Genomic DNA, 27,823 nt, shown 5'->3' on the forward strand with positions numbered 1-27,823 from the left:
AGTAGAGAAGCTCTCACATTTTTCTCCTTGCCCTGTGTGTTGTACAAGCTAAGCTGTCTGTGGCTGGATCTTTCGAAATCAAGACTAGATTATCATTTGAAAAGCCAGATCAAGAATCCAGCTAAAGGTCTCCTGACAACTCAAGGATGGTCCTTCAACATAGCGTGTTGACATAGTAAGTACCTGCACACATGCTCCTCTAGCAGGAAAGCCAATGACACACCAAAACCCAACCCATAGTCACTTCTTAGCTTGAGAGTCCAAAAGAAGCCACTGCAGTAATCTGCTTTAACCTGGACTACAGAGCATAGTGCAGCATCTCTGAATCGTACATATTTAAGAAAAGCTGTGTTTTGATCCCATTAGCCTGAAATCAGCCCTAACTTTTGCACAAGTAAGGCTACATACCTGCTTAGCTCTCTGCAGTCCTCACTCTCTAACGTGGACAGTATCAGGTTTCCACCCTTCTGCACGTGGCTCCATCTGCGTACTTTAGGCTCAGATGCAACACACCCACTTTAGCATCTGTAACTACACCGTCATTTCTTAGTACGATTTAAGAGGCAGTAATTCAAGATAAACAATAATATTTGGCCAGTATCATGTAATCGTGTGCTGCAGCTCTAAGGACACTGAAAGGAGGCAGCACATCTGCAAGGAGGAGCCAAGCCATGTGCAGAGCTTTACAAACCACTACTGCTTAGAGCTGCTTTGAATGAGCCACAGACACCTCTACCTGGCCTCAGGCTACTGGAGTGAAGAGGTCTGAGCCTTGCACCAGTTCTGGAAGCTAAAGGTGTCCAGCTTTGCCCAGTTCCTCATTGTTTTCTATGCTCCCTTCTTTCATGTATTAATAAGATCAACCCACTGCCTCCAGATTTCCCTCAGCTTTAGAGAGCTTCTTACTAGACATTATAGAAACATGAAAACCATTAACAGCCTCTCTAAAGACAGGGGGGGATACTTGCCCTAGATGGTCACATTCAGCTCCTTCATATATCATAACTGCTACTAGATAATTTCCAGCTCAGTAATACCCTGAAGAAATGATTGGAATCTGGACTGAAAGCACTAAGTATCATACACAGACATAAAAAGGGATAGTGCCTGTCAAGGATTTACAGTCTCAACACATAAATCAAAAAAAACTGACTCTACATCAAAAGCATAGTAAAGGGACAAGACTTGACTAAGGTCGCAGAGCAAATAAGTGCAGGGGCAAGATTTTTATACCAGGGTGTCCTGCAACCACCCCAGCAGCTTGTTCTCCTTCCCTGCTCAGTTGCCAATCTGCTGAACTTGACCCTCAACTATAACTTCTTTGCAGACCTATCTTATCAATGCAAAAATATTAACAGCAAGTGAAGCCTGCACCACAGCTGCAGTCATCATCAGATATTCTCCTCAGCATCTACAGAATGATTTGTCATTTCTGCATTCACATTCATTTGGGGTCCTCAGCTCCACAAACGTAGCCCAAACACTAGTCGCTCATTCACCATTTGATCCATAAATAGACTTGGGTTGGCAAGAAACAGGTCACCAGGAAAATGCAATCAGCAGACAGAACCAGCACCTATCACTAGCCCCAGCAAACCAAAGTCACATGGGCAACTTCAAATCAATGGTTCTACATGAAACACCTGCCCAGTTCCCAATACTGACTTATTCATCATGAATGCACTTCCACTCATTATCTCATCTCCATTGTTAAGACCCAAATCAAAGTCATTGTACAAAGCTTGACTTAAGTAGAGACAGAAAAATAGATATTTTCTAGCACTACTCAGAGAAGGTCCAACTTTGTGTCTACTTCCAGGTGGGGTTATTTCTCTCACACCCCCTCTAATGTCTATGCTAGATCAACTGAATATCGTTAGAGCTGCAACCTCAACTCTGAAATGTTGATACAGAGATTAGTTTTGAACTTACTTGTGTTAATTTATAAATGCCAGAGTCAACTTAGAGCAAAAAAAGGCACTTTTTGCAATATTGCTCTAATTAAGCTAATTTGCTACCAAAGACAGTTCAGGTAACATTTGCCATCACTACATCCCATTGGTTGCATAGACAGTGTGGTAAATGGCTGCTGTTGTAGCAAAGTTAATAAGCATGTGCATTTTTTTATATGTGTGTGTATATCCATACACACACATATATATATTAAACATGCACAGAGCATGTATATTCTAGTCCATAGTCACTGGACAACTAGAGCTGCTGTTTGGTACTACCAGAGAAAGCCCTATTACAAGAGGACAAAACAACTACAAACCTAGAGCAATTCAGGGTACCTTCCAGCAGCGGTGCTGAGCACTGAAGCAGCTCGGTGCACTTCTGGTGCACTTCTGACATCTGACACAGCCAACATCTGGAACTGCTGGCTCCCAGGAGCTCCTACAGGGAAAAAGTGCTCCCAGCTGGCTCTTGCGTTAAAAAAAGGGGGGGTTGGTCATAAATGCCTTTTAATTGAAGCTTAATTGGAAGTAAAAATCTTGATTAAGTTTACTTGTGGAAAAGGTTCCTCAGGTCCAGGTTGGAAATAAGGACTAGTACTCTGAACAGATGGGGACCCAGGTATCCTGATCAAAGTTCATTTCACTCTGTGTAAACAAGGAGTGGGAAAGCATCTATAATACCAAAAAAGCTGTAGGGAAAAAAAATGATTTCTAGCAGCCGCTAAAATAACCTACAGCAGTTGCTGTGTATGTGGATGCACACAGGCAGGATCAATTCTCAAGATCTTTACCTGGATTTTGCAGACAAGACACAGGCATTTGTTTATCTGCTCACCAAACACTCAAGGAGCCAGAAAACTAAAAATTGTTTCTGTGAAGCATATTGTTATTACGAGGCTACATCTTGCACGGCTGTGCTGGCCAGAGTCCCTACTGAGAGGGCGAGTGTGGAGTACCGGCTCCCTGATCTGGTCCAATCTTCTAACACTGCAGAAACTGGCATGAAAACCCTACCAGGCTGCTGTGGAGAAAGCAGCGATTTATGCTTGTCATGTTGTATGGGGTTTGTGTGGCAGGGTTTTCGTAGCGGGGGAGAGGCTGCAGGGGTGGCTCCTGTGAGAAGCTGCTAGAAGCTTCCCCGGGTCCAGGTCGGACCCGCCACTGGCCAAGGCTGAGCCCATCAGCGACGGTGGTAGCACCTCTGGGAGAACAGATTTCAGAAGGGGAACCCGTAGTGAGTAGGGGATTGGGATGTGAGAGGAACCCCTCTGCAGACACCGAGGTCGGTAAGGAAGGAGGGGAGGAGGAGCGGGGAGGAGGGGATGCCCCTGCAGCCCCTGGTGAGACGCAGGCTGTCGTTCCCCCCCCAGCCCATGGAGGGGAGCGAGGGAGCAGATGCCCACCTGCAGCCCGGGGAAGAACCCACGCTGGAGCAGGGGGATGCCCCCCAAGGTGGCCGGGACTCCATGGGAAAGCCCGTGCTGGAGCAGGCTGTGACTGAAGGACTGCAGCCCATGGGAAGTCCCCATGGCAGCGAAGTTGTGAAGGACTGTCTCCTGTGGGAGGGACTCCACGCTGGAGCAGGGGAAGAGTGAGGAGTCCTCCTGAGGAGGAAGGAGCAGCAGAGATGACGTGTGATGAGCTGACCCCAACCCCCATTCCCCGTCCCCCTGCGCCGCTGCGGAAGAGGAGGTAGAGAAAATCGGGAGGGAAGTTGAGCTGGGAAGGAGGGAGAGGTGCGGGAAAGGTGTTTTAAGATTCGGTTTTACTTCTTGTTACCCTGTATTGATTTGATTGGTAACACATTAAATTGATTTTGTTTTTTTTTCCCCCAAGTCAAGTCTGGTTTTTTGCCCATGACCATAATTGGTGAGTGATCCCTGCCTGTCCTTTTCTCGACCCACGAACTTTTTGGTCATATTTTCTCCTCCTCATCCCGCTGGGGGGGAGGAGTGAGCAAGTAGCCTCATGGTGCTTTTTTGTCCACTGGGCTTAAACCACAACACATGTCCACGAAGAAATGTGGACCCATCACAGAGACCAGTGGCTCTGTGCTCAGATGTAGAACATCAACAGCTATATTAAGCAGAGGTACAAGGCATTTCCCAAACAGCTTTTATTGTTCAGGTACTAGCCTCAACCTTGGATTTTTGCCTGCCACTATTTTCCTTTTCTTCATGCTCACGACACCTCCAGGTGATAGCTGTCAGATTAATATTATAGGTTTGTTTTAGAAACATCTGATTTTCACTTGTGAGCAATTCCAGCATCTGTGTATACTGTATGCTAGGAAGTTGCCGGTATTTTCATGTGTCTGCTGTGTCAACAAAGACATTTGGGGACCATTATAAGTGCCCTCTACAGCAGGTATAACCCAAAAGTTCAGAACATTTCATAAACACTAACTGAGCCTTAAAGCATCCACGATGAAATATTATCACCTCCATTTCACAGATGGACACACTGAGGTTGTGATTTGCCCGTGGACAAGGTTGCTTCTATTTCTGCTTCTGCCTCCAGTTTACAGAGTGCCCTGGCACAGGTCACTGCACTGAATACCTCCCCGGTGCGGGAAAGCACTTCTCCACACATTTCCAAAAGCTTGCACCAGGCCTGCTCCTGCATTTAACAGAGACACGGGACTCAGCACATCAAGAAAGGAGCACAGCTTTGCCAGCTCCTGCGATGCCTTTCTGAGAGCCTGGCAGTCTGCAGGGCTTCTCCCAGAAGCCTGGAGTCTGGGGCTATAACTGTGCTTAGCTTTTATTTGACATGTCTAGCTTTCAAAGTGAAAGAGGAAAGTTTAAATTGCAGCCCATGGGAGATACATGCATGTCTATGAAGAAATGCAGCAGAAAAAATACTCTTGAATTAGTTTTTAAGCCTCTTTTTAAAACACTTCTCCCCACCTCTCCCCACATTAATCAGTCTGGCAACACTGCTAGCACCAAATTAGAGCCATGAGACACATTTATCTGCAATCATTCTTCCAATAACTGAGGGGCTGTATGGAGACATGCAGTTACCAAAGAGAGGCACTTACCACAGCTCAAAGCTTATTTGATGCTCGCCAGCTTATACCCAGGTTTTCTTCTCTGCTACAAGCTCTTTAAAGGGTTGCTAACTTAAAATGGAAAATGGCTTTTTTTAAAGCATTAAAGTCACAACAGAAAGCTCCACACACCCAGCACGTCAAGCCAACACATGCAGAGCAAGACAACCAAAATGCAGCATTTTCTTATTCAGCTTTGTAACGCCTTCCTGCCTGAGGAGAGCCTTCCTTCACTCCCTACTTTCCCTTCCTGCCTAGCATATCTTTTATAAGCCCCCCAAGCATTATCTCAGCATTGCTGCTTCATTCTGGTGGGCCAGGAGCCTGCTGCAGGTGCCCAAGGGTTTTAGCATCCCTAGAAGTGCACACAACTAACTTGTAGCTTGCAGCCTTCCTTTTCCCAGGGAGGCAGATGTTGAGTACAGCTGAAGCTATTAGGGAAGACAAACCAGGTTTCCATGGTTATGGGAGCCTGAGCTTCCTGTCTCAGGAAAAATGCAATGCACGAACCACTGTTAGGAAGAAGCAGAAACAAGGCCAGACTTATGGGCAGCTGTGTACTACAGCTCCTTGATGTTTTACATGCAGGCACCAGCATAAAAAAAGCTTTTCTTGACAGCTTGGAGATCTGCGGGTTTAGCAGCAGTGCTTTATACATGTTCTATTGCACTTGTGCTGTGACAGTATTTGCAGTACGGATGGGCAGGGCTGCGTTTCTGGCCCTTGCTCACCTGCGCGAGCCTCGCTACTCCCTAAAGGGGGTCAGTGCTGCAGGATGAGGCATTTATTACCAGAGAGAGCAAACTGTCAATTGATCTGAGCTGCCTATCTCGCAGGCGAGATGAAGCAGGTGCAGGCGGCTCTCTGGGGCACCAATAAAGAGCTTACGCACAAAAACCCTGGGAAAATGGAATTTGCAGGTGTGAATTTGCAAATCTGTCCCATTAACTTAGAAGGTTTGGGCTCAGAGTGCTGCAAAAATACACACGCACAAAGCCGTGGTCCTCTCCCTCCCGTCCTCCAAGAAAAGCATAACGCACTTCCCTTCATGCTGTCCTGAAAGTAAAATGGTTTACAATCAAAAGCCCATGCTGCTTCAAACTGAAACACTGATGAGGCTGAGGATGGCAATACAATGTGGAAGTGACAACTGCAGAGCCCTGGCAGATCTCGGAGGCAGTGACTCTCTAGGGCACAGAACATCACAGCCTCAATCCCACTTAAGGTGCTGGAATAGCATCACAACCATGTTAATTCCCAGGCAAGGAGAATATTCTTTCAGAGCAGAATAAAATAGAATTCAGGCTTATTTTAGGAGTTCAAACCGGGGAATCAGTTGGTCGCCTTTCCCCATCCCCCTCCTGTATTCCTCTCTACAGCTACACTGTGACCGCCTGTCCTGACATCAGCTGTTTGAATCAGAGCCGCACAGGCTTAGCAACACCTATCCCTGGTAATCAAAGTCCTCTAAACAACACCTTGGAAATGTGTGAATCCTGGCAAAGCCTGTCTGAGCAGCAGCCCCCCGAGACTGAAGTCCATCCCCTCTCGCCGGGGCAGGTACCATGTACTCCATCAGCAATAGGCAGGTACCACGCACCCCTCCCAGCTTGTTTCATTCCCTAAAGCCGCTGTCTCATTGTGTAGCACAGGGGTACCAGCAGCTAATGAATGCTGGAACAGAGACACTTGTCCAATATGGAATGAGATCAAGATAAGCCAATTACTTTTCCAAAGACAGTGTCTGACCCTGGTCTGCAATTAACAAATCAATTAAAATATTATTTTCCCTTCTTCTGAAGAAAGCCAAGCTGTCACCATCAATAATGCTGTACCCTAGTCCCTGGGACTTTCCAGAGGAGCACAAAACTCTGAGGGGAAGAAACTCAGAAGTATCCAAGAACGATGAGGACAGATTTCTCCTATTTCAGGGCATCTTTGGCTGGGTTTGACCACTCAGGGATGACTTCACTTTCCAAAGAGTCATCTTTGGGACACTAATTTACTTACCAAAGGTAAACCTGTGGGATGCAAAAGCATAAACACACATACAATGCCAAGACAGTGTTCAGATCCACATTAAAACTTCTCCAAAGTGCCTAGCTGGAAAATAGGCTTTCACAGATCCATAGCCCATAGGACAAATGATGATTCTGTAATTTCTTTGACCGCACCCTACTGCGTGTTGCAGCAGACCTAAGCAGCCTCATCATATCCACACAAAAGAATTACTGGAGCTCAGCACTTGCCCATCAGGTTGTCTTAGGCAAGTGTGCTGGTTTTGGCTGGGACAGTTAATTTTCTTCATAGTAGCTAGTACAGGGCTATGTTTTGGATTTGTGCTGAAAACAGCATTGATAACACAGGGGTGTTTTCGTTATTGCTGAGCAGTGCTCACACAGAGCCGAGGCCTTTTCTGCGTCTCCCCCCACCCCACCAGCGAGCAGGCTGGGGGGGCACAAGGAGCTGGGAGGGGACACAGACAGGACAGCGGACCCCCACTGACCCCAGGGATGGTCCAGAGCATACAATGTCATGTTCAGCATATACAGCTGGGGGAAGAAGGAAGGGGGGGGACGTTCAGAGTGATGGCATTTGTCTTCCCAAGTAACCGTTAGGGGTGATGGAGCCCTGCTGTCCTGGAAATGGCTGAACACCTGCCTGCCCATGGGAAGTGGGGAATGAATTCCTTGGTTGGCTTTGCTTGCGTGTGCGGCTTTTGCTTTACCTGTGAAACTGTCTTCATCTCAGCCCACGAGTTTTCTCCCTTTTACTCTTCCAATTGCCTCCCCCATCCCACCAGGGGGAGTGAGCAAGCAGCTGTGTGGGGCTTAGTTGCCGGCAGGGGTTAAACCACAACAGCAAGTTGCTTGCTGAGGCAGACATTTGAGACTGTACTTAAAATATATTTGCCTTAGCAAGAGTTATTCTTAAACAATTAGTGCCACTCTCCTCAAGACTGTACATTATTCATTTAGCTCCTCTAAGGCACCTGAGAAGGATTCAAGATGTGTGCATACAAGACTTATAGGCAATACAAACTCAGGGTAGGGATTTGATCCTGTTCTTACTCTAGTTACCTCAAGAACAGATAGGAAGTCATTTCTAAAACTCTGCTGGCCAAATGCATCCAAAAGCAACTCATGAGCTGCTCAAGCTCCACAGCAAATACATAGGGTTTTTAATTTGTCCAGCCTACCATTAACTGCAATGACTTGAGTGCCATTAAATCTCATCTGCTTGACCTTCTCACCCTCAAATTCCTGCAATAAAAAAAAATGCAGTAATTCCTGCCCCTTGCAACCAAACTTTGGCCTCCTTTTTCTGCGCATTCAAGGAATGTGCTGAAGGAAAGCCACACACACAGAGACCTTATGAGCACTGCTGCTCTGTGGGGGGCTGCAGGTTCTCACTAAAAGGAAATGTCCCTTCTCCTACTGGTTACAACCCTCAAGTCAGCTTGTTTCGGTCAGTAACTTTCAGGTCCCTCTGGAACATCCAAAGGGCTCTGGCTCTCCCCAAACAAGCCAAGCTGTTCCCACACCTTAATAAAGCCCAAGTTGGGAAGAAACTGTCTTGGACCAGACAGGTAGGGATACCAAATGTCTGTGTGCCCATCCCACTAGGCATCCCTCCTATTGCCTGGCATGCTAGCAAACAGGATGACCTACAGATGAGTGAAGGTTGGAGCTGTCATGCTTCTTGCCTCAAAAGACTGTGCAAAGACTGAAAGGGGAGAACTGACGGAAAGGAGAGAACTTCTAGATCTACCAGATACTACTCAATATAATCCTTTCATGTAATATGCTAATAAGCAGTGGCTCAAAATAACTCAATAAACCCAAGTAACCAACAGAGGAAGGGATTTCTTGATGACAGAAACATCCATTAATGTCTTGTTGACTGAGCTTCAGAAAAGGCCTGGCAAATCTATAAATAGCTATACGTAGTGTTGCATATTCAAAAATAAGCCCAAGGATGAAGTGTAAAGGCAAGCTAATCTGTAATGCTGGTGCCCAGTGGTTGGGAGTGCTGGCACCCTCTTTTGTTGTTCACATGGGGCAGGAGAGTAAATCAGTCCCTACACGGTTAAATAGCTTTCCAAAAGTAGTGCTGACACAAGGCAAGACAGCAATGGAAGCAGGACTCCACTGTACCACAGCACATATCAGAGAGCTGACACTTTTCACAGCTTTTCTCCCATTGCTCCGCACACGGTTTGTCTCACCAGGACTGCAGATCTGGGAGGAGGCAACCCTTCCACAGCATGGCCGTGGATCCAGCTCTCTTGCCCAACCATGAGCTAGACAACTCCAAAACCCAGCCAGCATCCCAGTCTCTATCTGCGCACCCCAGCGTTTGCTCTAGAGGCTCCCAACCAGGTACTCCCACAGGCAACATGGGGCTGCCACAGCGCAATACACCTCCACAGCAGCTAAGTACTGACCACTGTTAAACACGTCTCTGGGCTGGGAAAAGGCGGGCACAACCCTGCAAAAGTGAGATTGCACCAGCTTTGGGACCGTGTCACAGGTATGACTAGTTGTGCAGCAGCAGGAGCACCCTGGAGCTCTGCACTGACTCAGGGAGCTCAGTTTGTAGCCCAGGATAAACCTGCTTGTTTTCATCTGTCCCTGTGGAGCAAGGACTACCACCCACACTCAGAGTGGAGCACTACCTTTTTGTTTTAATATACTATCACAAGAAAGCATCCAGGGCTTAAACTGATACTCCATGGTGTGGTGGTGCAGCTCCCCCCGGGCCACGTTGCACTGTTAGGACCAGGGAATGTTGTGTTTTGTGCAGTGAGTTGGGACAATCTGGTACTTTCTTATTCTGGATTCTGTACAGTGAGTTAGCATGATTAGGCACTCCCTAACCATACCTGAAACTTCTGTGGCCTGGAACCATACCTAAAAAACTCCTGCTGCTTGGATCATGGCCTGCCTTGAAGGGTGCCAGAACTACCTGACAAGAATTATAGCCAGAATGGAAATACACTGACCAAAGTAAATCATCTCATGATCCTATAAATAGTGGATCCTAAGTGAGACCCTCTGAGCTCTCCAGGAATACAGCAGGCTGTAACCCAGTATCTCCCCCTGAGTTGGGACACCTCTCAGGGTAGATTTCACAAGGAATTTTAATAGTAGAATTTCGTGAGGTTGTCCAAGATTTTTCTGCTGAGAGATGCTGACAAAGGTCATCTTCTGACAAATGCTGATGAAGGAGCAAAGTGTGTCATTCACTACAACTAGATTTCACAAGGTTTAAAATATCATTTGGTACCAATAATTTACTGTAATTGGCCAAGAGAGAAAAATCTTGATTATAGGTTAACCTCTATATCTGTGTGCATGCATTTTGATTTGGGAAACTTTGTAGTGCTGATAGCAAACTTTATTAAATCACTCTGATAATTGGCTGATGATTAAGTATTGTTAAAAATCATATAACCTAATCTTGTGATTTACTGTAATAGTGTTAATAAATCTTAAATTGCTGCTGCCTCAAAGTCATGTAGGATCCATAAGCACTCATTCCCCAACAAATTGGCATAGTAATTCAACAGATTTTCCTTACCCTTTGTATCTCTTCAATTAGGCATAAACTGTTGTCCAAGTCTGAGACTCAGCATGGATCCAGCTGCACCTAGACTTCTGTCTGAGATGGAGTTTAGAAAGCAAGGGGGTCCATTCTGAACCTCATGACTCAATGGGAGGGTCTCCCCTATCCTTTTGCATCTCCAGCCTCTGTGTGAATCATTCTAAATAGATTCTAACTCAGTTTTCCTTTGTATGTTTCTTCCACATAGTAAGGGTGAACTTGCCATCAAACTTTAGTTACACTTCCACAAATTCATGTTTAAAAAAAAAAATCACTTTTGCTACTATCTTTGATGGTGATTCTTTAAGTGATTGAAACCTCTCCTTTCGCGACACACGGTCCTGCCAACCTACCAAGCAACAGTTCATGCAGCGAATATACTACAATAACATTCTCATGTTCACCCTGAGCTTCTGACTAGGTTCCAAGTGGAATTTAACCATTTTTTTTGGACTTATACAAGAAACAGCCTGTCACCTGGGTACAATGCCTGAAGATAACCAGCCAGCAGGACAGATTTACACAAACTTAACATATCATTTCTTCTGGCATACATTGCTTTTTGAAGAAAGTACACATGATAAAACAGTCCTTATCTTGAGTCTTTTTCTTCAAGTGTTGAGAAGTGTCTTCCCATTTGTTTGTTGCTTTTCAGTACTATCTGAGCAGAGATTAGACGGCAGCTGATACTGTGAACACTACACATAGATCTTTGAGAAATATCCATCTTCCACACAAAGCAATCAACCATGAGACACTGAACCACTGAGAGTGAACAGTTTGAATTTAGAGTAAAAGCAAAAACCAAAACCACACAGATGTATGTTATTTTCTGAACAGAGAAGTCTAGGCTTTCAAATTACTAAATTGCTACACTTCATAAAAATTGGGGGAACATGAAAGCCGTATTATCTTTTTACAAATTTTATCTTTGTATGTGGAGGCTACAGAAATAAACACTGTATTTTGATACATTTTCCATAACAGACAACAGTGTCACCTCCATATTGATACTTGTGTATGCTTCCATTTCTATGAATTTCTTGGGACCCCAGATGCTACCTACTGAAAGATACATCCTAAAGAACACGCACTCACCTCTAAATCACTGAGCAGCTCACACCCATCTCTGGGAAAAAATACAGATTTAAGTCTGCATTATGTAACTGTTCCCCTGGACTCCCTGATTTTCCAGCAGGTAACTTGTTTTTGAAGTTGCAACTCAAAGGCTGGCTTTGAAGGCTGAGTTATGCCTCCGAGAGCACAACCCCCATGCTTGCCACCCTGAGCAAAGGCATCACTCTGTCCTCAGCACACTCCTTTTCTGTGTCAGTGTTACTCCTTCGGGGAGGCTGATGCTTGGAGGCAGTCAAAAGCTTTGCAGGTAGGGCACTGAACTCTGATTTATAAGGACAACAGTACTCCTGCGAGTATGATCAGGATGCTGGCAGGCGGAGGCAGAAAGAGAACACCTTAGACATCTAGCTTTCTCTTAACGCCACAAAAATCTTCATTTAAGACTAATAACTGCATCCTCTAATCTCTCTATACATACACTGAGATATTTACATACCTGGGTCAATAGCGGAAAACATCCCGTTTCCTCAAAGTCCCTAAACCCTGGGAATCCTAAGTGCTAGAAGTGGGCATAAATACTGTGCCGAGTTCCTGCTGTTCTAAGCTGAGCTTTCTGCTATTTCTTTATGCCAAAGGAGAGCAAATATCATCCTCACTCAGAGAGAAATCATCTGCTTATGAACCAGGTCCACAGATGCTTCCTCAACAAGCCCCCAGGCTTCCTTCATTACCACCATTGAGAATTGTCTTTTGGATTTTTTTCCCCATTATGCAAGAAAAAAACTGCATTTGCAACACTGAGACACTCTCATCAGGGTAACTGCAGTGAATTATCGTACAGGGCCAAATAAGAGTGTTCTGCCATGTTCAACTAACCCAAAATAGTTGAAGAATATTTTTAATTAATTCAGCTGCTTTTCCCTACTAACACACTGCTTCAAACTTGTGGTTCATACCCCCATTCTCTTACTGAGGGAAAGTCCCTGGAGAACTACATCTTCCACATTGCAATAAGGAGTCTCCCTGTCTTTCATTAAGGATATGAATTTTCTGATGTTCTAACTCAGAGTATCACAGAAAAGGTGTTTTATTGTTAACTGTGCTAGAAGGAGAGTTATCCTGGCACTTTAGAGGGTGGCCTTGAGCAAGTTGCTTCTACCCTGTGCCTCATTTTCCTTTTTAACACCAATAAAGCTCTCGGCTTCCTTTTTATAGCACTGATACCCATGAATGCAAAGAGCTATGCAACAACCTAAGTGTTGTACATTACAAAGGCTAGTGTTTCACCAGGCAGACTGACTTGAGGAGACAGAAGAGTGGAGTTCAGCTGCCAGGCTCAGCTCCAGAAGCCGTCTGTCTTTAGGAGAAAATACTGAAGTCAATGAGAATGAAGCTTTTGAGCTCTTTTGGCAAAACATTAAATGTCATATGAACACGTCACCTGAACATTCTTGATATGTTAAGCTGGTTTTGAACAGAAGTATCAAAACAAAGCAATTCAGTGTTGCTGAACTGACTTCCTCCATGTCCCACAAATTCCCATTCCATTTTTTATTAGTCTGGGTGAAAGCTAATATTGAAACATTTTAACTTTCCAGGAGATGAGTCTTCCAAAGGCTATTCAAGTCTATACCAGGCCTGAAAGGCTTTGCCTTCGCCAATATTTCTAATTGGCTGCTGGGACAGTTGCTGAATATACAAGGTGAGCTGTGTTACCCCAAAAGCACTCTAACACCATAAGGAGCTGTCACTGCTTGTTCCTGGCTGGGCTTTGCAAAAGAACAAAATGGAACATTTTCAGAAAAGGATTTTGATTTCCTGGGACTCTACTCTGTATTTGTGAAATGGTTACATTATTCAAACAGACAATATCAGGTATAGAGTGTTACAGGCATCTTCGCTTAGGTACCAGCAGTGTAAATACAAATGCATAAGAGCCTGAGATGTGCCAGTTCTACTGACTAGCAGAGGTAGGTGTGCCAGGACAGGTATGACAGAAGAAGTCAAAGGGAACATGACAAGGCAAATACAGGAAAAGCACTCACTGATACAGATGCTTATTGACTTTGGTCCCTTGTTCCTCAATGGTGTGGACACTTTTATGCAAGTATCTCTAACTAGTGGTGTGCCCTCGGCAGGGTTTGGTGAGACAGACTCATTCATGTCTCTGGAACAGTCTCAAATGCATCCACCACCCACAAAACCAAGCCAACTAGTACCTGAGATACCTCAAACATTAAAGCAGCACAACTCTCAAATCCTGTCATTTAAAATTCCCAATCCCCTCCTCTCACAGAAAGGTGATTAAAACTAGCCATCTGTTAGAGACACACACATCCACACACAGCCCTGGGTAGTTTCCTCCAGTGAAGATCCATAAGGAGAAGAAAGGAAACAATTATACGAAGAATAATATTCTTTGACACCATTTCTCCATGTTGCCTTTTCTATTACTGCAAATATTTGTCTTTGAAGATCTTTTTCTGCATGAAAAATGAGATTTACTGTGCATGGAAACTTTACACATTATTACTCCAAACCAACTACACTATACTAAGCTTAATAAAATAAGGTTTCTATAATAATTTTAAGAAACATCTGTAGATGTTAAAATTAAGAGTCATATTATAAGCAAGATTCATAATATTTTCATAGCTCTAAAGATTCTCTGATACTTAAAAGTATGAAGTGCTTCATGTAAGTGAAATATTTCTTATACTGAAGGATTTAGATCCCACCAGAAAGTGCACATCAATCAGGCCTTATCAGTAGGAAAAATATTAGGATTATCTTTTAGACAGAAGTCTAATGTATCCTGCAAAATGGTGCAAACAAATGAACAAGTCCTTCAGTTATAGCTAATAGAAATGTTAGATGTGCAGTATAAAATGTGAAGAGGGCAGTGACACGCATTGGCATTCAATCACATGCACTTGTAACTTCATTTACCATTCAAGATAACTTCCATCTGCTGAGTCTCACAGCAAACCAACTATAAAGCAGTTACGGGATCCCAGTCTTTTGCCATCTCAACGAATGGAAGATTGTAAAGCAGGTATTGGAGTTGACAGCATAGGGAGAGAAGATGATGTTATGAAATGCCAGGTGATCAGCAATTATAAAAAAAAAAAAGGGATAGCTATGTAGACTGCTACTTCAGTCCCTTCATCTTTGTTTCTATAAGGATGAGCCTCTGGGATAGAGGACGCAGGTCAGTCTATAGGATACGGCACACTTACAGAAACAGTACTCAGATGACTAGTTTTTCCAGTGCTTTCTGCATCACCATCTTTACTAGGGACAAGATTAGGGCTTTGTCCGAGGCACAGGAGGGACACATTACCATATCATACCCACATCAGATTACTGCCTAAACATACAGGCCTGACAACAGCTAAGAGGAAAAAACAGAACAAGACAACATGTTACAATAGCAATCACCTGGAAGAGGAAAAAAACCCCAACAGAACAGAGGTTTCCTAATGTCCTTGTCTATCCTGCCAAAGAGATCAGATGTGCTTTCATCCTTCTACAGTCTTTGACCACCATTTAGGATGCTGCAGCATTAATGCATGCCTCCAGGCTTGACACTATGCTCTTACCTTCTGTTATTAAACACTGCTGCTCTATTTGTTGCTAAAGTGCTGAAAAGCTATTAGGATCCATCATCCAAAAAATAACCAGTAAATAACTGTGCTAGGCATGATGGCAGCTGGCATGGGATGCATCTCCAGTTAAACTCATCTGAGAAGTTTCAGGGAGCACCTTTGAGCTATGAACTTCAGAAAAAGGAAGAGAGGGAAGCTGACAGCACCCCACTAGGCTAAACAGATACTTTAGTAGTAAAATGGCTCAAAACCTTTCTGATTAGCAGGAGAAAACAAAACATCAGTGCCATGGTTTCAGGGCTGTGTTACCTTACCAATCTTCATACCATTCTGCAGCACAGAGAGGGTTTAAAAGTGATTTCAATACATGAAAATTCAGAGGTAGGATTTGACCCAGGAGTCCTGCTGCTCTGTACCACCCACTTCCTTACCACTAACAAGACCTCCGCCCAAAGCCCCCTAAGCTCTCTGGCCAGCAACACAACATCAAGGTCTGGATCCAACCACTCCCAAATTGCAAATGCTACCCAGGCAAGGTCTCAGATCAACAGGGTAAGACACTAAAACCACATTGGGTTCCTAATACAATTCCTACATAAGGTAATGAAGACATGCCTCAACCCCAGAGTGTACACGTAAACACGTACTGTCCGGGCACTAGCCAACCTCCCTTTTAACATAAAGTACAGAGCCATACTGACATACTGTCCCCATGCACAGTAACTCCATTAACCAGAGGTTTCTGTAGCCATTCTCCACTGCAGAGTACAGACATAAGGAGCTGAGCCCAGGTGATTTACAAGCTGGTGCCTGGGACTTGGCACAACTGTGTGAAACTGGCTCTCCATCCCCACACTTTTTTTGCCAGCAGGGGCTGAGCCAAGAGCCAAGGGGTTTCTTTTCCAGAGGAGCAGGAGCTGATTTATTGCCTCATTTAGTTGTAACTAGCCCCTCCAGGAACAGAACCGACAGTCAAATAGGTCTTTCAGTGAAAAAGAAGGATCCAATACGAGACCCATCCAGGTTTGTCTTATATCAAAGGAGTTCACTGCCCATGCTTTGCTATTTCTGGATTGCTCTATCATCATCTGGGGTCATAATTAGAGACAATCTGATTGCATTTTCCCCTCAAGGAGGCACATGAGCTTTTGAATTCATTAGACTCAGGGCATTCAGCAGCCATTGGCCAATAGCCACCTTGGTCACTATTTCTGGTGCCCTGCAGCATCACTATAAATATACGTAGTTCATAGGTATTGGTGCCAACTGGGGCTATTCTGGGACATTGGGTGAAAACCATGTAGTTCACAAACCACGACAATGCAGCCTGGTTTGAGCGATGCTTTTTTTGGTAAAGCAACAAGATAATCCATCCAGGTGAGACCAGATCAGTCATCTTCATGGAACTAAACAATTTCACGTGGCCTTGCAAGGCATTTGAGCCAGTAACCATTGGCAAAATATGGGCAGAACATTTGCAGCTGACATCTGAACAGAAATACTTGATATAGTCAATTGTAACACTTGAATTTCATGACCAGTTCTGTTGAACTGCCCTGGGGAATTCCATGGAAAAATATAAATTTTAAAGTTTTAAATGAAGCATTACTGTTTATTCTGCTTAAAATGTTTTTTTTGTTGTTGTTCTATATTCCTCCCCTGCCCCTGCCACCAAGGAAATAATTTCAAACCAATTTTTCAAGCTAAAACATGGTACTTAGGACTGAAATACAGTATTTTTGAAGAGAAGAATACACAGGCTTTCCTGACTCTACGGCTCTCCTTTCCTGGCAAAGAGCGCTGTTTCTTTTTTACACAGAAAATTAAAATGGAAAGCTGGAAACTACTGTTTTTCCCATCAACTTAACCTCCATACTTCAACAGACAGAAGAGCTATAAGGTTGATTAGGGAACTAATACAAGAACTAAAAACAATGATAAAGCTTTATGGTCCATATGTACCTCCACCGGGAAAGGCCTTAAAAGCATCCCATGAAATCCACAGTCCTTCAGAGATCAGTAAGAGTTGGCTATTGTAATACCTCCTTACAAAAACATCACACAGTAAAATTGTTTAGCTGAAAAACATGAGTCTCTAAGCTCGGTTGTGTTGTTCATAATATCACAGGTGTTGACAAACTCTCATGGATCCAAGGCAGGACCCATCAGTAAGTGCAGAGTCCACGAAGCCCTTGACTGGCCCGAATGGTGAGAAAAATATTGGGTCCGATCCAATTCACCACAGAAGCTTCAGAAAATGGGATTTTCTGCAAAACAGGAGACCTGATTTTTAGGCAGCTCCTTTGCAAACAGGAGGGAGAAGATGCAGATGCTTACTTCAGTGTTCTTGACAGGCAGGGGACAGCCCAGAAGTGTCACATATTATCCTTTGCTAGACCACAGACTATCCCTAAGGCTGAACAGAAATCCCCGACACTAAGAAGAGGGACTGCTCACAGGCAGGGAAACTGCAGAAGACAAAGCCTTCACACATCTGAGGAGCCAGGGAGAAGAGCAAAGCACTAAACACACTGCCCCAGCTTCAAACCAAAGTCCAACTTACAGAACTGATATGAAGGTACAGGGCAGGGACAGTAGAGGGACATGTCCACCTACATGGTCCTTCCTCATATTCTCCAAGCCAATGGCCCACCACAGCCACTTTCACGATAAGATGGAAAGCTGCATTCAGGACATGCTCTGTTTGGTTTGGATGACCAAATTGCTGTGCAGCTTCTGGGTAATAAAGATGACTTCAGGAAGACAAGAGCGGTAAAGTAGCTGTGCATCAGCCTTGCCTTTGAGATTAGAGAGTATAAACTCATGCTCCACATGAGCATAAACTCATTTCAGTGGTGATGCCAGCTTTAACGGTGCTGAGATTCAGCAAGACTCTTCTGGACTCACTGTTCCTGAAAACCTTTAAATAAAAAAAGGAACTGCCTGTGTTTTCGTATGTATAGCAGTATGTCTATAACAGGCCACCAATCCAAAAATTCCTACCATTTGACTGACTTGCAAAGCACAGAGCATTGCTTGTACTAGAAGATCCCCGTGCATGCAAAGCTCAGCATCAGCCGCAATACGTTGTTCTCAATTTCACAGACAGCAGAACACGAGTCCTGCATCCAGTTCTGCTGTCGTCAACCATAGGTGCCACAGAAGGTACAATTTAATCAAAACCAGTATTTTCTTACGATAAATAATGAAGATTTTAAAACACATTCTGTTTTTTCTCTCTGTATACTGCCCACGGCTGCATGCTTGCATTGCTTCAGTATTTCAGGCTTGTCCTCACTATTTCTGGGAACCTTCTAATCAAAGGAGATGGAAAATTCAAACCCCATGCTTTTAAAAAAAAACAACAAAAAAACAACCACACACACACCCCGAAGTCTTGCTGTTGCTGGATGTTGATTTTTTGGGAGGGGAATGCACTATAAATACAGTTTAGGTAGGAAAGCCTGAAATGCATGTTACTGAGAGATGAATCATGCAAATAAAACTGACAGTAATTCTAGATGTCTGGTACTCTGTTCAATAGTAATGGCAGAGACATGTCTCAGCACAGAGCCACTTGTTATAAGTGTAATTAATAGTAATTTTTAAGATGGGGTGGATATTCTGACTTTTGAAGATATTATATAGTAAATTTAATAGCAGTTGCTAACACAAAAGCTTCAAAGCCATATAATTTGTACCAATAAACTGCCTTCAAAGTGGCAGGAAGAAAGTAAAAGGTAAATAAGCCATAACTGTTTGTTATATTAACATCCCCTTGAACCAATATAAAAAGAAGTAGTAAAGGTTTGAAGAAGTCATAAGTAGTTAATAATGAAGGTCTAAATGCAATTAAATAGGTCTTACACCATATAATCGGTATTATTTCCATTGTGTTTTCAGTTAGGTAAGGCATTAGAGACCTGGCCTTTGCCTACTGACCAAATGATGCATTTGCCTACACAAGTGCAAATCCAGAGTAGCTCCGCAGACTTTATTTAAAATCTTGACTGGAAGAGGAGACTCAGGACAGCAATTTTTAAACTTTTCTGCTGATTTCTCCCTCACTTCTCATATGGCAACAAAATGGCTACAATTTGCAGTATGTAATTTCTCCACTGGGACACACTGACAGGAGTAAAAAGTTTAAAAATTAACAGCTGACTTTATCAATGTAATTATTCAATAATATATGGCACTGGTTAGCAGGCAATCTCAGAATACCAGTAGTACTGGTCAATACTAAAAGGGAATATGAATTTCAGGCTAGAAAATCTCAAAAGCTCAGATTCAGCTTTCAAAGAGATCAAATAAGCTGGAAATAGTATAGAAAGCAGGTCTTGCTGAGGAAGCTTATTCTACAGTCAACCCAGTTATGCTGCAACGGCTTGTTAATATCAAATTAGAAAATCCAAGTCTTCCTTTATGTACAAGTAATTTTTTTTCTCCATATACTAGAAGGTGCTGGATTCTACATTTTTTCTCATTTTGTCGGCATTACTGCTGTTTCCCTCTTGCTTACAGTATGTTAGAGCCACTAGCATTTATAAGACTGAATTTAGAGTTATTCTGAAGTGGCAGTGAAATGGATACTTTTGCATAGTAGCAAGCACAGTGCAAGTGGGTGCAAGGATTCTCAAGTAAAGAATGAATTCATACTGTACATCTTTTCCTAGACAAAGTTTCAGAAAACTAAGCTGAATCTTAAAATAATATCACGTATGATGAAACAGTAATTCTGGACATCTGGAATATTTTGGTGTTTTGCATTTGTTTCTTACCATTCTAAAGCCATTGCTGCAAGATATTCTTCACTGAAAGTCGGCCAAGTTTTATACTCGCTAAAGCTCTCCCCCAAAATACACATTCAGGGCTGCACATCAGTAAAGGATGAAGCTCCAAGGGCTGTCCTTCATGGCAGAATTTTATTCCACTGCTGAATTTCATACAAGTTTGATCTTTCAGACTGCACAGCAACCTGTAATTTACACACACACACCCCCAATAAATCACAGCCCAATTCCAGGCACAATATCTGGACCCAGCTCTTCAATGCCCCAATTAATGATAAACACTCAGATATGAGAAGGGGGTACAGACCGACCAGTATGTGAATGGGAGGAGGAAGAGGCAGGATACAGAATTCAGAACCAGATTTAGAGTTCAAGGTCCTCAGTAGGGTCATGTCGGAGACCAATGTCAGCTGGAAAAGACCTCAAGGTCTCTAGTCCAACATTTGCTTGAGTAGGGAGTATCACAACACTTCAGCATGCCCATCCTACTAATAGCCCTTGGCTGGCTGGGCTTGGAGAGAAAAATAGAAGTAAAAATCAGTGATAGCACTTTATGTTGGAATAAGTACGGCATAAGAGACTTAGTGACCAGGTAGGTTTCAATCTTCCTGAAGAGGCCTTCTTGATTGTCAGCCTCTTTTGGAGATAGCATTAAATTCAAGGGAAGTGTTTTTGCATTAATAATACATTCTCAATGACTGAGAAGCAAGGCAACTTTCCCTCATTATACTAATAAAACATTCAGCACTTCTGGCTTTTCTTCATAAATCCTCCAAGTAGCTACGTTCAGTAAATTAACCTTACCTATTGAAGGCTGATGGCGGGTAAAGCCAGTCTAAACCAGCTTCTAACGGAGGGGTGAAGCACAAGAGGAAGAAGCACAGCTCAAGAAAAACAGTTTTCCAAATTAGAAATGCTATTCCGTACTTTCCCGATTTCTTGCTTTGCACATGCTATTAAAAATAGCAAGTAAAACGCCTTATTTCTGAAAGTACGCATCCTGCTGCACACACAGCCCTCCCTCGGCCGCGTGGCTCAAGGCACGCCGCAGCATTGCTCCCGCGCTCTGTTGAGCGGCCATCATCTCAAGCCACAAGATCTCTACTGAAACATGACGACACCATAAATAGTTTAATTCAATCTGAAGAACAAAGCCGTAGCTTTCAATGTGTATCCTGCATAAGCATCAAATCATAAGGTTCATCCAAACCTGGGACCTGGGAAAAGAAACTCAATGAATTAGCGTGATGATTTGTACTCTTACTGAGTATAAAGAACACTTGGAAAAAGCAGGGATATAGAGGCTATAAAAAAAGGAAACATCCTTGTATCTCTAACAGGAAAATAGTAAACTCTTTCTTCAATCATTTTAGTATAACAGCATTACTAAAATCTTTATACTTTGAGTGAAAGCATTAATTATTATGCCCATCAGGAATATTTTTCATTGTCAAATTGCCTTTTACCATGCTAATAAACACCAAGCTTTGCATGTAAAAATTAATCATGTTATCTCATTTATAGGTCAAAAGACACAGACTAAAATAGTTTCTGCAATTCTCCCTAAATAACTAGCTTTTGCATATCAAGTTTTATGGCACATTAGAAATGAATGCAATTCAGACAGGGTTTGAATAGCTGAGTAGATAGAGAGGGAAAGATAAAAGCAGATAAGAAAAAATCTTGCGGTAAGCTAAGCCTTTTGAAAAGACCTGCTTAAAAAAATCAAGTTTCTTTTTTTAAATTTCTGGACCCTAAATGAACTAAGGATGAAACAGCTGTATGCAGGTCATTACTCAGAGTATCCACAGATTACACTTCCAGCCACTATACGTATAAATGGTACGTCAGAACAACTTAATGCGTTAAAAAAAAAACACATTTTAAATTACTCCAGCATTTCATTCAGGCTAAATGCAACTTCCACAGCTCCCACGTAACTTGTGGAAGTGAGGTGGAGGAATTTGTCTGCTGCTTGGGTATTTTAATACTAGCCAGATGACTAAGTCCTCATCCCATTTTTATAACATTTAAACCTATTACTAGGGTCTTCTTTCTCCTTTGTTTTAGTAACATGGTGGGTTTATAGGTATGAAGGAATACGAGCACGGCCACTTACTTTTCCTTTCTCATTACAAGGCCCGTAACAGCACAAATGCTTTCTGAGGTGCCATGTCTACTTCCCCCAGCATCAGATAGGCTTGGATCATCCTCTCATCCAGAAGTTTCAGATGCCTGCCCACAGTATTTCAGCAGCTACTAACCAATGGTTAATAAAGGTATTAGACTGTTATCTGCTCTTCTAGGTGGCAGCACGTAGCCAAGGTTTGCTCATTTGCTAGACCCACACAGCAACCTAAGCTCTTACCATCTTTGAGACCTCCCAGCACACAGTCATATTTGTGTTGTGTTTAATGTGATTTCTAGTGTAAGGGAACAGACATTTCACTTGCTTTCTGAAACGCACTAAAGAAAAGCATGCACGAGGTGTTAGCTTAGCGCCTTACACTCCCCTCCCACATCTGTCAGCGGAGATTGAGTGTGAGGCACAGGAACAAAGCAATCTTCACAGCACCCCACTCCAGCCTCAGGGATAAGGTGTTAAGGTCAGGCAACCAAAGTGTTTCCCTGCTCTACAGAAAGCTGGTACCCATATGGAAATGCACCGCCTTGGGCACGGTGGAGATACTTAAAAAAAAAATCAGGCCATTTGTTTACATCCCCAAACACGCCTCACCTGTGTCAAACTTCAAGCAGCCAGGTTGAGAACTGCTGGCCTCAGTAGCATGTCCTGGATCTCACAGTGCACATCACTGCGACAGGCAGAGAGCATGCAGCTATCTCCTCTATGCAAAATGAGCTGCTTAGAGAAGCCTCTGACAATCTTGACAGAGATGCAAGTGTTCCCCAAAAAAGGGAACAGTTTCATAACAAAACTAACTGTGCCACTATTTGGTTTCCATTACACAGAAGTAACCAAGATGACCTGTGTGACCCAGTCTTTACCAAAGCAATCTGCATTTCTTCAACACATGTGTTCAACAGTATGTGCTGCAGACTCACCCCTAACAAATACACAACATGTCAGGAAGATGCATGACGAGGTAGGTTTTGACATGAGCATCCCAAACAGCTTCAGGACATGAACTACAGCTGGGATCACTAAGATCTTTTCTTTGATCATTGAAGAAAGCCATGAAGGTGGGAACAGGGCACAGCAATCTCCAGAACTTCGTGTTCTCACTTGCCACCCTCTCTCACCTTGTCCACAAAGCCTGTCTGCAATCCTAACATTCATCGGCTCTTGTTGGGTTTTGATCACAAGTTCTTCAAGGTGAAGATTCTGTCCTTTACAGGCATAGCACGCAGATGGCTGCGCAGAGGAAGCTGGCCCACAACAGTGGGTCAGGGCAAGGAAACTTCAGAGCAGCTCTGGTGGGGACAGATTGATCAAACCACCCTACCCACTCGCGTATCCACAAGAAAGGAAGATGCAAAGAGCTCAGACCTGTTCGCCAGTCTCAAGAAGGGCAACTCTGTGCCCTAGGCAACCTGGATCTTACTGCTGTTTTACAGGACCTCATTTAAAGGCCTGAACATTGCATGTCTATGAACAGCAGCATTGTGGCTTTTCTGCAAAAGCAAAAAGCCTGCTCCCAGCCTTTGTGACTGGAAAGAGAACATGACTCAGATAGCACTACTGTGGCAGCATCTGCCTGGGACAGCCACTCTGCAGAGATGTCCTTTGCAGACATCTCCCCAAAGCCCTGCTGCTTTGGTACTCTCCAGCAGAAGAGAGCTGTAAGGCCAGGTCCCCTGGCTTCTACCACACAGTCTTCTCAGCACGAGGATGGTGTTCCTGAGGGAAGACCCACTGCATGGAGGATGTCTCCCAACCTGACACTGTTATCCAACAGAGGAGGACCATGGCCCAGCACTGACCAAGAGCACCTCCAGATCTCAGCGGGGCAGCCAACAACGTGCTTTAGTTTTGCTGTCCCAGTAGACCAGCTGACAAGAACAAGTCCCACTGTATCTCCCAGCTAACAGCATGCATCCTGTGCTGTCAGCAGCCTGCCCCACCTCCAGGCAGTGGAACCTCACCAGGGCCACCAGTGCCCAGCACTGACCTCCAGGGAGAGCAGAAAGCATCAAGAACCGGCTGAGCCCTTGCAGAAGGGCCCAGCAGGCAGCACGCCCCTGCCTCCCATGCAGCATTGACACATCAAGTTCCCAATCCTCACCTCAGACAAGATAGAAGTAGTAATATGTCTTTTCTGCCTCACTGCCAGAAAGGGATTTCCCTGTGTCTTCAGGACTACAGAGAAGGGTATATAGCACCTTCCCTGCAGCAAGGCTAGCCTGCCGTCCCTCTCCGCTCCATCCAGAAGATCAGGGATCCGTTCCACACTGTGCAGCTTGACTCTTGCTTGGCTGATTTCTTTCCCAGCCTCCGAGTCTGAACATCACTGTGTGACGTTCCTTCCGCTGCTAAGCGTCTTTCTAACTGTGACTGAAGAATCTGGCAAATGACCAAGTATTCTTTAACCTCCACATTAACTGTTGTTAGCTTTGGCAAAGCCCAGCTCCTGGGATGCCTGGTGTGGTATCGCTTACTGCTGCAGCCTACAGGAACTGCTGTAGCGGCGAGATTCAGCGAACAGGGATCAGGTAGCGGATGCAAAAGAGAGTCCTCATCCACGATGCCCTCCCTTCCCCCATCGCCTAATGAGCTTTGGGAGCAGCTACAACTTCTAGGCTTCTCACTGCTGGAAAAGGTTTGGAGACAGTGAATGCGCAGAACAGAGCAAGTGGAAGAAGCTGCAAGTTAGATGAGGCCAAATGTTACTTTTAGACCACCAAGATGTGTTGGTAACATTGTAGATCCACAGAATGCTACAATTATTTATCTTTTAGGAGTCTGGAGGAGATAGAGATGTTTGTCTCTAGCCAGGTTTGACTGTTGGAAGGAGGCACAGGCTGCACCACCACCTCCTCCTCAGCCCACACCAGGACTCTCTTGCTTCCACTCTTACTGCAACAGTCCCAACAACAGTGAAGTCCTTAGTCCTGCACCCCCCTGCACAAAAACTAGGATATGTCCTTCTCTCCTCATTCTCATGAACAAGTCCAACCAGTGCAATCCATTATGGTTGCTCTGAGCAGCAACAAAGATGGGCCTTTAGCCGTTTGGGTTTTTTTTTTGTTCTGGTTTGTTTGGGAGGGTTTTTTTTGTTTTTGTTTTTTGGTTGTTTTGTTTTGTTTTTTTTTAACAGAGGACTGCAGGCTTTGCAAAGCATCAGCACCGGCCACATTCAGACAACCAAGTTGTCCTGGGATGGCAAATGGTAGGCAGAAACGTCCACAGCAGTCACCAGGGACAGCTGAATTCAGGAACCAGAAGGTAGGTTTTCTTAAACAGACTTTATGTTGCTTAATATAGCACACACTCTTCCCCAGTATCTGCATAACGCTGAGTTTGAAATGTTCCAAGATTTGCACCGAGGAAGACTGGAGGGGTGGGAGAAGGGCTGCAGGAGGAAGCATTTAAAAAGCAAGCGATGACTTCAGAGAAACACTGTATACAAGCAGCAATCTCATAACACAGGACTTGCAATGCAGAGGCTTGGTTAGTAATGAAAATAAAACGTAAACAAGTCCCTAGTAAGGCAATGCAGTTGCAAGTCCATCTAGGATTAGTCACAAAAGCTAAAGATGTGAAGGGTTTAGGCTGCCTCGTACCTCCGCTCTGGGGAGACATCCTGCATTGTGCCTCACTATACACGTACACAAAATTAGTCTGTTAGATCTGTGCACCACAGGCCTTCTCACGCTACTCCAACACTAAGCGAGTTTCAAGAATTACTTCAGTACCAACACAGCTGGGTCCCTGCCGTGAACAGAGGACTTCTGCCTTCTCATTTTCCCATTGAGATGCCAAAGTTGCTTGTGTATTTCCTTTAAGGTCATCTCTACTTTGGACCTGTCCCATTCTGGTGCCCTGTTTTCTGCTGGGTTTGCTCCGAACAGCCCTTTTTTCTGCACAGATAGAGGAAACCCAGAGAGTATTTGTTCCCTACCTCTACCCCATCAAGGAAAAACTCTGCTAAGAGCAAACTGCTGAGAATTTTTTGCAAAAGATAACAGAATAGTGACTCCTGGGGTTGTCTCACCGCCTGATAACCCTTCCACCAAAGCCAAGAGCCTGGGAACGTGAACTGCTGCGGAGCCTGTCTTGCAACTAATTAACACAAGTACCGGTGGCCCAAAAGGCTTCCTTGTTCACCTGCTCATTGCCGACTCCAGCAGCGACTGCATTGTAACAGCCGCTATCTGTTTGCACAAGATAGGAATCGGGTAACCCTCTCTCAGGTGCGTGCTGCTTTTGCCACCAGCTAGCTGGACCCTTTTTCTTTTACTTTATCGCAGATGTTACCTTTCTGCCCCCTACACAACTCCAGCTACATGAGCTCCATCAGAAGTTCCACGGAGAGCCTTTCGTCTGCTTGTGTAGTGCATGACAAGGCACATAATGTTATACTAAAGTCACAGTCTATTTGTTTCACATCGAGACATGTACCAGTAGGGCATGCAAAAAGGTAAAGGTGTCACATCTCAGGTTAACTGTGAAAACAGTGTGGATAGCCAAAAAAAAAAAAAAAAAAGTCAAGGCTAACAGGACTGCTGTGAGCTTTTAATCTAAGCCAAGTCTTTGCAGATACACTTTTTCAAAAAAGGTACTTACCTGTCCTTAAGCCCTGGTAATTCTGTTCACTGCCCACAAGAAACTGTACTTTATAGGACTGCCTCCATATGATTGAAATAGCTTCCTTCCTTAATCAGCATATAATCAGATATTCCCACACAGGAGAACTATAGCCCTGATTGACAAGATAGTTACAAAAATAAACCTCAGGTTTAAATATAGCTCTCTCGGCTCCCTGGAAGGTATGTAGTATTGTGTTATACAAGTCTACCATCATTTTCCTTGAATTATTATAGTCCATATTCTCCCACTGCTTTGATCTCTATCAATTAAACAGCTACCAGATTTGTGTTATAGAGGAGAGCTGGCAGCTAGGGTTAGGTGGGAATGGCAACTAGCCTTTCCGCTGCGCGGACTGCTTTACCATCAGTATTTCATCGGCAATTAACATTTACAGATTTTGAGTTCACGTACCAGTTGAATGTGTGATGTCTGATGCAATTGTAGAGGTAGATAGGTAAATAATCGTGCAGGACTACATAGCTACGTGTGGAGCCAAAATATATCTGCCCAACACGAAGGGATATATTTGGATTAGATATATGTCTCTTTGTATGCAAACACACAAGCTGGGCAGGCAATATTTAATGATTTCCTCTTTCTAGGGTGGATAGATCAATAGCACAATACTCATTGCTTTTCTCCCAATTTATCAGGATGTTCCAATGTGTTAAATATGCAACGTAATGAGGGCAGAGCTCTACAGCCCTGTTCTTCCCGTTTCAGAAGAAAATCGAGATTTTTTTTTAAAAGCCATTCTAATTATGAAATGCTTTTCATCTCTTAAAAACCTCCCCATCGCCGACCGACTAAAAAACACGGGACAGACCTCCCATTTATTATGCAAATCCTTAGCATTAAGAAAACAGATCCCCAACTAACATCTGTCTCGCCCTACGGGGAAATAAATAAATTGAAAAAAAAAAAAACCCCAAACGAGCCCCAAACCCCAACCCACCCTT

At 43.9% G+C, this 27,823-nt stretch overlaps 1 protein-coding gene across 1 annotated transcript in view; it reads right to left on the reverse strand.

Annotated features, from left to right (window-relative positions):
* FGF12 (fibroblast growth factor 12) overlaps positions 1-27,823 on the reverse strand; it is a 236,912-nt gene that overhangs the window by 208,440 nt on the left and 649 nt on the right. The gene's annotated exons all lie outside the window — the stretch shown is intronic.

Source organism: Buteo buteo, chromosome 7 (genome assembly GCF_964188355.1).
Source record: "Buteo buteo chromosome 7, bButBut1.hap1.1, whole genome shotgun sequence".
NCBI lineage: Eukaryota > Metazoa > Chordata > Aves > Accipitriformes > Accipitridae > Buteo > Buteo buteo.